The following is a 12,770-nucleotide window of genomic DNA, read 5'->3' on the forward strand; positions in this document are numbered from 1 at the left end:
TAGTTGTTCCAGGGGTAAAAATGCACTGTTCTGGGGGTCCGACATAGAGGCCAGCATCTACTTGTTTCTAAAGTGATGGGTGAGATGTTTTCCAATCTAGATGATATAGAAAGTCACTCTAAATCAGGCATTCCTTGCTGGGTGTTCAACACAGGCATACTTGGAGAGGCCTACGGTTTGGCAAGTACATGTTTTCCAGGACAAGTGCGTTCTGGTGCAGCCACAGCAGAACAACTGTGAGGTACTTAACTGATGTCCTAGAGGTGAGCTTTGTTCTTTTGCCCCATCTTCTGTCCCCCTTGTGCTGCAGTTAGCATCTCCCCAGGGTGTGGGTGAAATCCATTACTACCAAAGGATTCTTGTGGAAGTGATTTTATTATTTTATTTCCTTCCCAGACTTCCCGGTTTTAAGTTTCAAGCTTTATGAAATCAGAGGACTGGTAAGAGTGTGCTTTGTGACTGGGGCAGGGAAACAGCAGAGTTGTGGTACATAGGTTTGCCTTTTCCCAGCCATGCTGTGTAGCTGAAGCTAATTTGTCCAGAGCCTTTGACCGCTCAGATGCATTAGAATCGCACCAGTCTTTTCCCTCTTCCTTCTTCAGTGGGTTGGCAAGCACTTTCTTACCACTCGTTCAGGAAGAAACAGGAAAATACCAGTAGGCCCTCCCCTCAAGGAGCTCAGGGTCTAGTGAGGAAGAAAGAGGAACATACCACAGGCCATTCTGGGAGTTCTTTCTTATTTTTTTTTAAATGTTTACTTATTTTAAGAGAGAGAGCACGTGCACACATAGGGGCAGAGAGGGAGAATCCCAAGCAGGATCCATACCATCAGGGTAGAGCTGGATGTGATCCCATGAACCATGAGACCAGGACCTGAGCCGGAATCAAGAGTCAGATGCTCAACCTGCTGAGCCACCCAGGCGCTCCACATTTTGGGAGTTCTTACTGGGGACCTCACGAACACTGAGGAGGGGATTCTCACTGGAGACAATGAGGTAGACCGTACCACGGGAGGTGGGAGGGGGAAGAGGATTTCAACAGGTGGTGACAAGTGGAAAGACCATTTTAGGTCAAGGAACTGGTATGAGTCAGGAGAGCCCGGGGCCCAGATGGAAGACAGCAGGTCTGGTGGAAGCAGGGAGAAGGCAGAAAACTTCAGAGGATAGTGGGAAGAGGCTCAAGAGAGTCGGAACCTGGGCTTGAATCCACACTTGGGGGGATTTTGGGCCTCTGAACCTCACTTTTCTCATCTGTAAAAGGGGAATAAGAGTAATTCCAATGCACAGGGTTAAATGAGATCATGTATAAAGTGCCTAACAGTGTTTGCATAACAATAGGTATTTGATAATGGTTTCTTTTACTAAAGTGTTCATTGGCAAGCTCCATAAGTGTTGGTAGACACCACTGAAGTGTATAAATAGTGCCTTTTGTTTTAGCGTGTGTATTGACTTGGAACCTTACCATCAGACTGGAGTTCCTGTAACAATATGATTTGTATTCAGGGGACCTCCTGATTCAAGGGCAGGGGCTTTTTGTTATTTGCGGGGTGCTCAGATCAGACACCGACATCAACAGCAGACAATGTCCTATAAATACTGTTAGGTGGTGGGAGGCCACAGATAGGTTAATCAGAACATGCAATCCCTGCCTCCCACAAGCTTATCACTATGTGCTCAAGGACCCAGGAGCGGGGGGGGGGGGCGGGGGGGGGGGGCGGGTTGACAGTCAGGCACGTTTATAAATACATCAGCATTGTCCATATATGCTGGAACCAGGCACCGGCTCCCATCTGCCTTAGTGTGGGTTGCTAGGGGTCTGTAGGAGCCAAGGAAGGAGACTAGGACAGGAGGGTGAAGAACGACATTGCGATACTTTGTGAACCTATGTATACCACTTAGCAGCCATTATACTGCCCTTCATTTGTTCATGCAACAGTTATTTGTGGAATACCTTCTCTGTGCCAGAGAACTATTCTAGGTGCCCCAGGAATACACTGGAACAAAAGGGAAGACCCTTGTGTTCCTGGAGTTTATTTCCTAGTAGGAGACACATAATAATCAAGTAAATACATAAATAATTACAGGTTGGCTAAGGGCTGGGAAGGAAATGAACAGGGTAATGTGAGAGAAGGTGATGGGGGTGACGGAGGAAGGCCTGTCTGAGTCACTAGGAACTAAAGGAGAGAAGGAGTCAGTTGGGACTAGAGCTGAGGGGGGCGGGGGTGCCATCTGGCTCAGGACGAGGCAACCTGGCCTTGGTATGAGATTGTAGACGCCCGGCCACAACGCCTGGATTTGAATACTGGCCCCCCTGCCAAGTAAATATATTCCATAGTCATGTTATTTAATCTTATGGACTTCAGTTTCTTCATCTGTAAACTGGGCATAATAATCCTACTTGAAAGAGTTGTTTGGGGATTCAATGAGTTGATATATGTAATGTACTTGAAATAGTGCCAGGTATGTAGCAAACACTGGATGAAAGTTAAGAGGGTGGGGTGGCGGTGAGGGGAATGGGAAATGCAAAGCCCCAGAGGCCTGAAAAGCTTGGTGTGTTCTCAGACTAGATAGGCCGTGTGCGTGGATATTACCCCCTCGGTGCTTGGGAGACTCCAGAGAGGTTGCCTTCAATACAAACTATGTATTAACAGTCTTTGGGGCACCTGGGTGGTTCGGTTGGTTGGGCACCTGACTCTTGATCTTGGCTGAGGTCATGATCTCACAGTTTGTGAGTTCAAGCCCTGCTATCAGACTCTGTGTTGACAATGCAGAGCCTACTTGGGCTTCTCTCTCTCCCTCTCTCTAAAACTTTTAAAAAATTAAAAAAACAAAACAAAACTATGTTTTAGGAGTTCTGAAAAGAGGAATACCTAGCCACAGCACTTTCCTGCAAAACCAGGCCCAGAGTGGCAGCGTGGTCACTGCTTTGGGAACATCCTCCTGTAGAGCCACTTCTTCAGGATCTCTCTGCCTCCCTCTTTTCATCTCTCTTTCCTTTTCTTACCCTCCCTCTCCTGTCCCTTCCTCCTTTCCTCTGTGTCCCTCCTCCCTCACCTCTTCTCCCTTTCCCCCATCTCCTCTTACTGCGAGCCCTGAAGAGTAGTGCCCCTGGAGTGCTCACTGATGTGCCAAGGAGAAGCATGAGTGGTGTCGCCAAAGCCAGCCTTGCCCCCCACCGTCCCTGCTGTGAGATGCCCCCTGGCCAGTGTCCTCCCCCCCACTCCCACGCTGGAAATTGCATAGCAGGGGCACGTAGTCACCTGTGACCTCACTCTCTCCCTTGATCCCTCTTGACTGAAATCCAGTCACTCACCAAGCCCTGTCATTTTTACTTGCAAAATCTCTCTCAAACGTGTCTCCACCTTTCTATTCTCTCTCTGAATGTTGGTTGGACTTCTGTTTTGTCTAAAGTATGGCCCAGGGACCTCCTGTGGGTCCCTCGTATACGGATAATGAAGTCCACAGTCCTCAGCCTGGCGGACACGATGGGTTGTCTCCATCCTTTTTTTTTTTTAAAGTTTATTATTTTGAGAGAAGAGAGAAATAGAGTGCAAGTGGGGGAGGGTAGAGAAAGGAAGAGAGAGAGCGTCCCAAGCAGCCTCCACACTGTCAACACACAGCCCGATGAGGGGCTTGAGCTAACGAACCAGGAGATCATGTCCTGAGCCGAAGTTGGACGCTTAACTGCCTGAGCCACCCAGGCGTCCCTCCATCTTTTTTTTTTTTTTTTAATTCTCTAATTTGAGAGAGAAAGAGTGTGTGTGAATGGGGGAGAGGGACAGAGGGAGAGAGAGAAAGACAGAATCTCAAGCAGGCTCCATGGTCAGCACTGGGGGTGCCTCCCTCCTGCCCTGACATGGTGCTTGATCTCACCACCCCGGGATCATGACCTGAGCCGAAAACAAGACTCAGCTGCTAAACCGCTAAACCATTCAACTAACTGAGCCACCCAGGTGCCCCAGGCTGTCTCCATCTATTCTCTTAGTGCCCCTCCTCCCTCACCAGGTCCTCCACACTTAATCTCACCCCCAGGTCTCCAGGCCCTTGCCTCTCCACCTGGCCCCTCCCTAGCAGGTACCTCAGCCCAGGTGGTCGTGCCCACGCCTGAGGGCCCAGTTCAGCTGTCTTCCGGATCCCCTCCTCCCAGAGCTCTTATCTGCCCCTGATCTCTCACTGCATTTAGTATCTCTAAATGTAGTACAGTCAACCGTGGAGGATTTTATGTGCAGTCATTTGTGCACGTGGCCATGGCCATGAGAAGTCCCTGAAAGGACAGGCACAATGTCCCTCTTACCTCCACTCCACAGCCCTTCTCACAGAGCTTAGCCCTTGTGCAAGCTTCATATGTGTTTGCTGTACTGGACTGACAAAAGCCTGTGATTTTCCCGAGATCTGAAATGGTTTGAGTCATGCCAGAAATGCGATGCTGATGCTCAGGGCTCGTGGTCCCCAGATGAACCCTCTTGAGGCATTCTGCTGCCTTAAAATGTGGATCCTTCATTTGATGAAGAGTTGATGTAACCTCAAACAGGAGTCTGAATTTTGAATTTAGCTTTCCAATATGGCCTATTTTTAATAAATATATGATGTAAAAAATGAACCTTCAAGCTAGATAAATTGAGCACTATTTATATTATGAAAGGATTCTCCACCATACCGAAAGATCTGGTACAGAAAGCTTTCAAATACCAAACATGCCTGTGTATTTAACACCATTCAGTATATAAAATTTTGATTTATGCATAGCTGTTGTAGCTATATTTCCACTGTAGTCTTAAGACATGCACCAAACTTAATATGCATTCACAGAAGCAGAATAATGCCGTCTTAAATTTGTTTTGGTAAGTACAGATTACATTATGCAGCTCTGCAAATATGAGGGTTTTAAAAGTAATGAACTATCTGCCTGAAGGACAATGGGAAGCCCTATTTGGTGCTCGGCCAGTCGACATGAGGGAGGTAGTCATTAATTTCACTGAAGTGACACAGTATTTTCAGGGACCCACCTGACGTTTGGAGACCCTTTTTTGCCAGTGGTTAGAAAAGGTTTGGGCTTCCAGTCGTTTCACAAGCTGGCTGATGAATGATGTGTGTGCTTAACACTGGTTCTTCTAGAAAAAGAGAAAAAAAAAAACCCCACTAATTACAGGCTAGAAAAGAGATGGTGGCAAATCTAAAAATATGAAAGTCTATTCTTTTGACCTCTCTTGAGGAATGATCTGAAAAGCTCAGCCATTTCAGTAGAAGGGTAACATGGCAAATTTTCAAAATGCTGAACGGAAAGAGCTTCAGAGGAATTCACCCGGATGCAACAGTGCTTAGTTCTCTGAGATTTTGACTTAAGAGAAGACAGATGTGCAGGCAGATGAGAAATGCCGTGCTTCCTGTTCTATGCATATCCAGAATGTGGGGTGTAGGCTAGCACTTGTTACAACCAGTGATAACAATACCACCCCCCCCATAAAAAACCTCTCCAAGGTTAAGTTTTGAGCATCAACATAGGTATACTTCTGAGTTACTGCTTTGTTGTTTTCTTTGTTCCAAATGTAGAATTCGGAAGAATGCAAAAGGAAAAGCAATGATTAAAATAAACAGTCTCTGTTCTCTCTGGTTTTCCCTGGAGAAGGACATCAAGCCCAAAGTTCCCCGGGTACTGGAGCATATGCTGTTGGTTCCTGGTGAGGTCAAAGGGTGATGTCCGCATATTGGGAGAAATATGTTCTCCCTCTTTCTTCCTTCCTGGGAGTTGGAGATATTAGCATAGAGGAGCAGGAGGAACGATTTTTTTTCTGAGCTCATTTCTGGTTAGTTGCAGTACTTCGTTTTTTGTTTGTTTGTTTGTTTTAGACAAAAGCTGTGTAAATAAGTTCCTCAGTGAGAGCACTCCCTGCCTGTATGCTGAAAATCCAGACTCATGCAAAATATTTTACAGGATACTTATCTAATAGTCATAGACTTCAAACAGGGTTGCCAACTCCGGAGATGATCGAGTAGAGCTTTTTCTGGTGCAGGAATTCCCCTAGTGCACCCAGCCTCTCTCTGCTTGGACCTGCCAATCCTCGAGGCATTTCTATTCCATTGTCAGTTGGCTCTGATTATTAGAAAGTTCTTCATTATGCTGCACTGACTCTCCCTGCAGGCTGTGGCTGCCCCATTGGCCTTGATTCTGCCCTTTGAAGCCCCACGCAGAAATCTGTTTCTTCTTCCCCATGATGGCCATTTCTGCCATTGATTGTCCAATCAAAGACAGGGATCAGGTCCGTGAATCTTCACTGCTTCAGTTAGAATGTCCCAGTTTATCCAGTCCCCTGAAAAAGACACAATTGAATTGGACACAATAGCCATGCAGGTGAGGTCTGACCAGCCCGGAGGGGAGCAAGAGCAGGGCAGCCTCACTCCAGAGTCTGTCTTTGCATTTAGCACAACCTGAGGCCCAGTTAGGTTCCTGTGGAACCGCACTCATGCTGGTGTCAGAGAGGCCTGGTGAGCTGTAGAGGAGAGTGTCTGGGACCAGTGGCTGATGTGGAGTGGCTCCGGTTGAGGCAGTGCCCTCTCTGGGACTCAGAGCCCTCGTCAGTCTGATAACGTCTACGGCACTGTATCAGTGTCCTATGGCTGCTGTAACAAATCACTGCAACCTTGGCTTAAAACAGCAGAAATGTATTCTGTCACGGTCCTGGAACCCAGATGTCTGAAATCAAGGTGTCGACAGGGCTGTGCTCCCTTGGAAGGCTCTAAGGAAGAATTTTTTCTTTGCGTCTTCCAGCTTCTGGTGGCTGCTGGCATTCCTTGACTTGTGGCTTCATCACTACTGGCTCTTCCTCCTGTCTGGGTTGAATCTCCCTCTGCCTCACTCTGATTAGGACACTTGTCATTGCTTTTAGGGCCCACCTGGATAATCCAGGATCAGCTCCTTGCCTGAAGACCCTTCACCTAATTGCATCTGCAAAGATCCTTTTTCAAATTAAGGTAACATTTACAGATTCTTGGGATTGGGGTTTGGACATATCTCTTGGGGCACTATTCAGCCTTTGGCCTCTTACTTTCTCTCCTTATGTGACTGCTCTCGATTGTATTTGAGCCCAGCTCTCCAGGGTCCCCAGCCTCAGGTCTCCATTGGGCACATGTCATGTGACTTCCTTTCTTTAGCATCCAGGCTGCTGCTCTGAGGGGCCTGGTTCTGCAGATGTGGGTGGGTTTTTCTGGTCCTTCAGTCTTCACCAGCATGTCCTGGCTAGTCAGTGGAGTTTTTATCAATGGGAAGAAGTTGTGGCTATTAAAATATTCATTACTAATTCTTAGGCGTAGGGGAGATCCCCTAGTGAACGTGCTCTGGATAGAGAAGGGACACAGAAAGGAAGACTTAATGTCCTTGCATTTCCCCTCTAATTCAGTCCAAGATTGGCTCATTGAACTTGAGGGAAATTATTTATATTCTCAGCGCCCAGGTACATATCTCTTTCTGAAAAATAGGGAAGTGCTTCTTCGCAGCTTTCAGAGTGTATTGTAGTGTGATCTTTTTGCCTTTTGGGTAGCCTGTTTCAGAAGTTCCATGGCCCATTAGGTGGAGTTTTTAGTTGCTACTCGCTGATGCATTCTCCAAATGCAACACAAATAAAATATGCTTTTCTCCAAAGAGCGTATGCATCACTTTGTTTGCAGTTGACATGCCAGAGTGCCAAAAAGGCCTCGGGCAAGCAAGAGTGTTGGGTCTGGTGAAGCCCCGTGGTGGAGCTGAGGGGATGCAGCAGGAGGGCGGTGGCTGAGTGGGTCTAGCACTGAACCACTCCATACTTCTACTCGTGACTGTCACTGCTGCTCTGGGATTACTGACTCACACCTACCCAGAGTGTCCTCTTTGACTGCTGCTCCTCTCGGGTCAGTATGCTTTGCTAAGAAAGGTCTCTGCAGGGGGTGGGGAGGAGGGAGGAGACAGATGACTCAGACAGTCCTGCCCCACCTGCAGCTGACAGCAAGTCAGTGTAGGGCGGGGTGCTGCATGTTACAGAGACCCATGGGAGCCCTGCAGAGAGCTGGCCATGCCTTGGGTGAGATCCAGGAAGGCTTCCAGGAGGGACTGGCCTAGAGCAGTAGACTGAAAGTATCCTTAGTTGTATCCCCACTGGGACCCCAGATTGCCCCCTTCCTGGTCATCTGACTAGATTTGACCGAGAAGAACCTCAGGTTTGCAAAGGATCAGAAGGATCAGCTAGTAAGATACTCCAACTGCACTGCTTGGAGCCCTAAGGGCAGGTGTAGGGGAACAGTTCAGAGAACTCTGCCTCTTATTTTGCTTGCTGGGTTTAAAGAACAGTGATTTCCCAACTTGACAAGGCTTGTTTGATGTAGCCACCTAGAAATAGCCCCATATCAGAATGCCCTGCCTTGTCTAGGAAGTCTTTTCCAGGCTGGAGGAGCACCTCCCCAGATGGTGTGACTATGAGGTATTTCCACATAACCTGCCCCACTTGACTGTGAGCTTCCCCCAGGCAGGGGCTGAGCCTGGTTCAGTCCAGAGCCCAGGAGAAGGCCTGGTCCTGGGAGGGCCAGGCTTGGCATATGGTGCTGACTGATGAAATGAAAGACGTGATTATGATGATTGCCTGCCTTGCATCTGGCTCCAGCTGCCCGCAATGCCCTTCACAGTCACCAGTGGTATCCTGGCTATGGCAAGGCCTGTGTGTTTCTGTCTTATACCTGCTTCTGCAGTGGGTCTGGCCTGTCAGCCAAGCACTAGCGATGGGTGGTGCCTGCCCTCTTCACTTTCAGGAGGCAATGAGGCTCTAGACCTAACATTCAGGCTCTGAAGGTGCTTGCTGTCTGTTATCCTGGAACATGGCCAAGGCCACCAGTAAACTTGCTCACTGGGTCTTCCTGGCTCTTCCTTGGTAACCCATAGCCTCAGGGCTAGGGTCAGAGAGGCAGTGGGGCGTGGGCAAAGTGCCTGGGCTTTTGACTCCGTCATACCTGGGTTTGCTAGCTACATGACCTGAGGCACATTATTTACTTGCTTCTTTAATGGACCATCTGCGAGTGTTAAACTTACAGAGGGCCGGAGGAAGACACAGCCACTGTTTTCTACCTATATACGTGGTAAATAGTCAATAATTGTTAATTTCCTTTTTATATTATCTGAAGGGCTATCAAGGGGAATTGAGATAACTTCTAGGGTTAGAGGCGGTCTAAAACCAAACTTTGTTTCCCCCCATCCTTTCCAAATTCCATCAAGCCTTTCAGCCTCCAAATTCCTCCAGCATTGCTAACGTATTTGATTTCTTCCTTTCTTTCACCTAATAATTATCATCAACTCTGTATATTTGAAGAGGTTGCTTCCCCAATCTGGGCCTCAGTTTTTTATCTGTGGACTGGGTTATTTCTAAGGTCCTTAATAGCCTTGGCACTACATTTAATTCCACAACACAGATTGAGCATCCGCTTTGTGGAGGGTGAATGTTCTAGACCCCAGGGCACATAGGGATTGAGGCCACAGCCTAGTGTGGGGACAAACAAGCAGAGTGTGTGGTGAAAGCCCTGGTAGGGTATGAATCCAGAGCTAAGGTAATCAGAACCAGAACAGGGAAAGACCAGAGGAATGTATGGGCTCTGCACCCTCAGGGAAGAATTATCTAGAAATGTTTGCTGTGGGCATGAGAGCATTAGTGATGGAGACAGTTTCCTCCCAGGTGGCATTAGGATTTTCGCTTTGAGTTGGAATTATCGATATGGAAAATCCCAGCAGAGATGGCATGTATTAGGGACCTTATTTCCTCTCTTCCTCCTGCTTTCCTGCTAAAAAAAAAAAAAAATCCAAATCTCCAGAATGTATTGACCTTTATGTATAGAAGCTCTTGGGATACGCAGCATAGTTTAACAAGTATCAGTTGTGTGTCTAACTGAGAAATGTCTAGGAGGTAGATGCAGAATTACATGCCTAAAGAGAATTAATCTATTTTTTGTCATGATTGTGTTCAGAATCTAATTTTCAAAGACAGTTTCAATTTTCCCAGCTGTCTGGATGATAGTTAGAAGCATACAACCTGTGCACTCCCATCCCTTCTCTTGTATTTATTCTGCCCAATTTAATTTGGTTAGATTCTATAAGCGTTTATTGATTGCCTATTAAAAGTTAAGCCCAGTGTTGAGAGGCTATGGGTATGACAGACTATATCACTATCCAGAAGTTTCTTTCCTAGCTGGACTGATAAGACCCAGGAATCAGCAAACAGAGCCATCTATTCACTGGGGAATTGCTGAGTACATTGGTGTGAGTGCCAGGATTTCTGCTCCTGGCAGAGAGATCTGGAGAGAAGGATGGTGAGGTTGGTTCTCAAGGCTTTTGTAGGAGTCTGCATTGGAGATGGGCCAGAGACTGGAAGCAGAGGCAAGGTGCAAGGAAAAGAACAGGTTGGCAGGTGAATTTAGCAGGAGCCAACTTTTCATTCTCAACGCCAGCCCCTCATTCTCATGTCCTGAGAATGAAAATAACATCCAGGTGGCCAATAGACATATGAAAAGATGCTCAATATCACTCATCATCAGGGAAACAAAAAGCAAAACTACAATGAGATACCATCTCACACCTGTCATAATGGCTAGGATCAAAAATACGAGAAACAACAAGTGTTGGTTAGGATGTGGAGAAAAAGGAACCCTCTGGCACTGTTGGTGGGAATGCAAACTGGTGCAGCCACTGTGGGAAAACAATATGGAGGTTCCTCAAAAAATTGAAAATAGAACTATTCTGTGATCAGCAATTGCATTAGTATTTACCCCAAAAATACAAAAACACTAATTCAAAGGGATACATGCATCCCTATGTTTATAGCAGCATTATTTACAGTAGGCAAATTATGAAAGCAGCCCAAATGTCCATCGATATATGAATGGGTAAATATGAGGGTGTGTGTGTGTGTGTGTGTGTGTGTGTGTGTGTGTGTACACTGCGAGATCTCAGCCAAAATCAGACGCTTAACTAACTGAGCCACCCAGTTACACACCCAGTACACACACACACACACACACACACACACACACACACACACACACACCCAAGGGAATATTATTTAGCCATGAAAAAAGAATGAAATCTTGCTATTTGCAACAACATGGAAAGAGCTAGAGAGTATAATGCTAAGCAAAATAAGTCAATCAGAGAAAGACAAATACAATGTAATTTCATTCACTTGTGGAATTTAAGAAACAAAACAAATGTGCAAAGGAAAAAGAAGAGAGGTAAAACAAGAAACAGACTCTTATAGAGAGCAAACTGGTGGTTACCAGAGGAGAGTTGGATGGGGGGATGGGTTAAATAGGTGACAGGGATTAAGGAGTGCACTTGTGATAGGCACTGGTTATGTATGGAGATGTTGAACCATTATATTGTGCACCTGAAATTAATCTGTAATACTAGTATATTAACTATACTGGAGTTCAAAAAGAAAAGAATACAAATATTCCTTTAATATGTGAAGCTTCAAAATGCCTCAGGAACTTTGCTCATGCTGTTCCCTTTGCCTAGCCTGCTCTTTCCCTTCATCTACCAGGAAAACTCTGAGTTCTCTTAAGTGTACTTCTGTTCAGACCTCATTGACCCTCCCTCCCCTGGCTTCTTTTAGTATGGTTCCTGGAGCATTGCTGACCCACAATCTCTTGATGGTGATTATCAGGTGAATAAATTGATGACTGAATAACTGATTTTTGGGTTCTATGTCTGACTTACTTGATGGAAGTGTGAAATGTTTGCTGAGAAAGGAGTGGAGGGCACCAAGGTGAAGACGTGGGTGGCGGGTGCTAAGCAGGAAGACCACTGAGGTGGGGTGGGGGAAATACCCTTTGGAGAGGGAATAGAATGTTGGTTTTCTGATGAGTGCAAGCATACAGTTGAAAAAAAAAGTGGGGGGGGGGCGGTGCGCCTGGGTGGCTCAGTTAGTTAAGCGTCTGATTTTGGCTGAGATCTCGCAGTTCATGGGTTTGGGCCCCACATTGGGCTCTGTGCTGAGAGCTCAGAGCCTGGAGCCTGCTTCAGATTCTGTGTCTCCCTCTCTTTCTGCCCCTCTCCTGCTTGTGCTCTCTCTCTCTCTCAAAAATAAACAAACATTAAAAAAAAATACTCTGGGGAAAAAACACTGTAGGCATGAAGCATTTGGGGAAGAATCTGCCTCCAGAGTAATCAAAGGACTGCAAATAAAGCAACACCTCCTTTGTAAACTTACTAAGGTAGGTGTCAGTGAGCATTTAGGGGAGGTGGCTCTTCCACTGATGGAGGAGTAAGCCTGCAATAGCCCTTCTGGAGTGCAATTTGGCCAGATCTAAAGCTGTACAAACTTGTGCAGTTTTTCACACAGCAGCACCTCTCCCAGGAATTTATCCTAAGAGAATAACTAACGATGTATTATGCAAAGATGTTTATCTCAACATTGCTTGTAACACAGACACTGCTAAAATAGAGCAAATGTCCAGCAATAGGGGGTTAGCTTTAAAAATGGCACTCTGATCAATAGGACATAGAAAATAATGCTGTACAATAATAAAGACATAGGTAAATGTTTAAGGGGTATTGTTCTAGGAAAAAAAATCAGGCTAAAGCCCAGCATATACAGAACATTCACAGTTATGTTGAAAATGTGTATTTTCACACAAAGAGGCTAGAAGGGTAATTAGCAATTTGTAGACTGTAGCAGATAATTGTTGCTTTCTTCTTTCCAAGGAAGACTAATTTCAAAAACCAGGCACATGTATTACTTTTATAATGGGGGAAGGGGTGTGAGTGTT

General features: G+C 46.1%; 1 protein-coding gene across 6 annotated transcripts in view; it reads left to right on the forward strand.

Annotated features, from left to right (window-relative positions):
- FRMPD1 (FERM and PDZ domain containing 1) overlaps nt 1-12,770 on the forward strand; it is a 141,897-nt gene that overhangs the window by 53,073 nt on the left and 76,054 nt on the right. The window contains exon 1 of one of the 6 annotated variants that reach the window (XM_086683534.1): nt 353-440. The exons of 4 other annotated variants lie outside the window; for them this stretch is intronic. The gene's annotated coding sequence lies outside the window, so the exon portion shown is untranslated. Of the gene's footprint in view, nt 1-352; nt 441-6,778; nt 6,969-12,770 lie in introns of those variants that run through there. One more of the 6 variants, XM_086683531.1, reaches the window with a different exon arrangement.

The sequence above is a fragment of the Puma concolor genome, chromosome D4 (assembly GCF_028749965.1).
Source record: "Puma concolor isolate L17-30 chromosome D4, mPumCon1.1.hap2, whole genome shotgun sequence".
Lineage (NCBI taxonomy): Eukaryota > Metazoa > Chordata > Mammalia > Carnivora > Felidae > Puma > Puma concolor.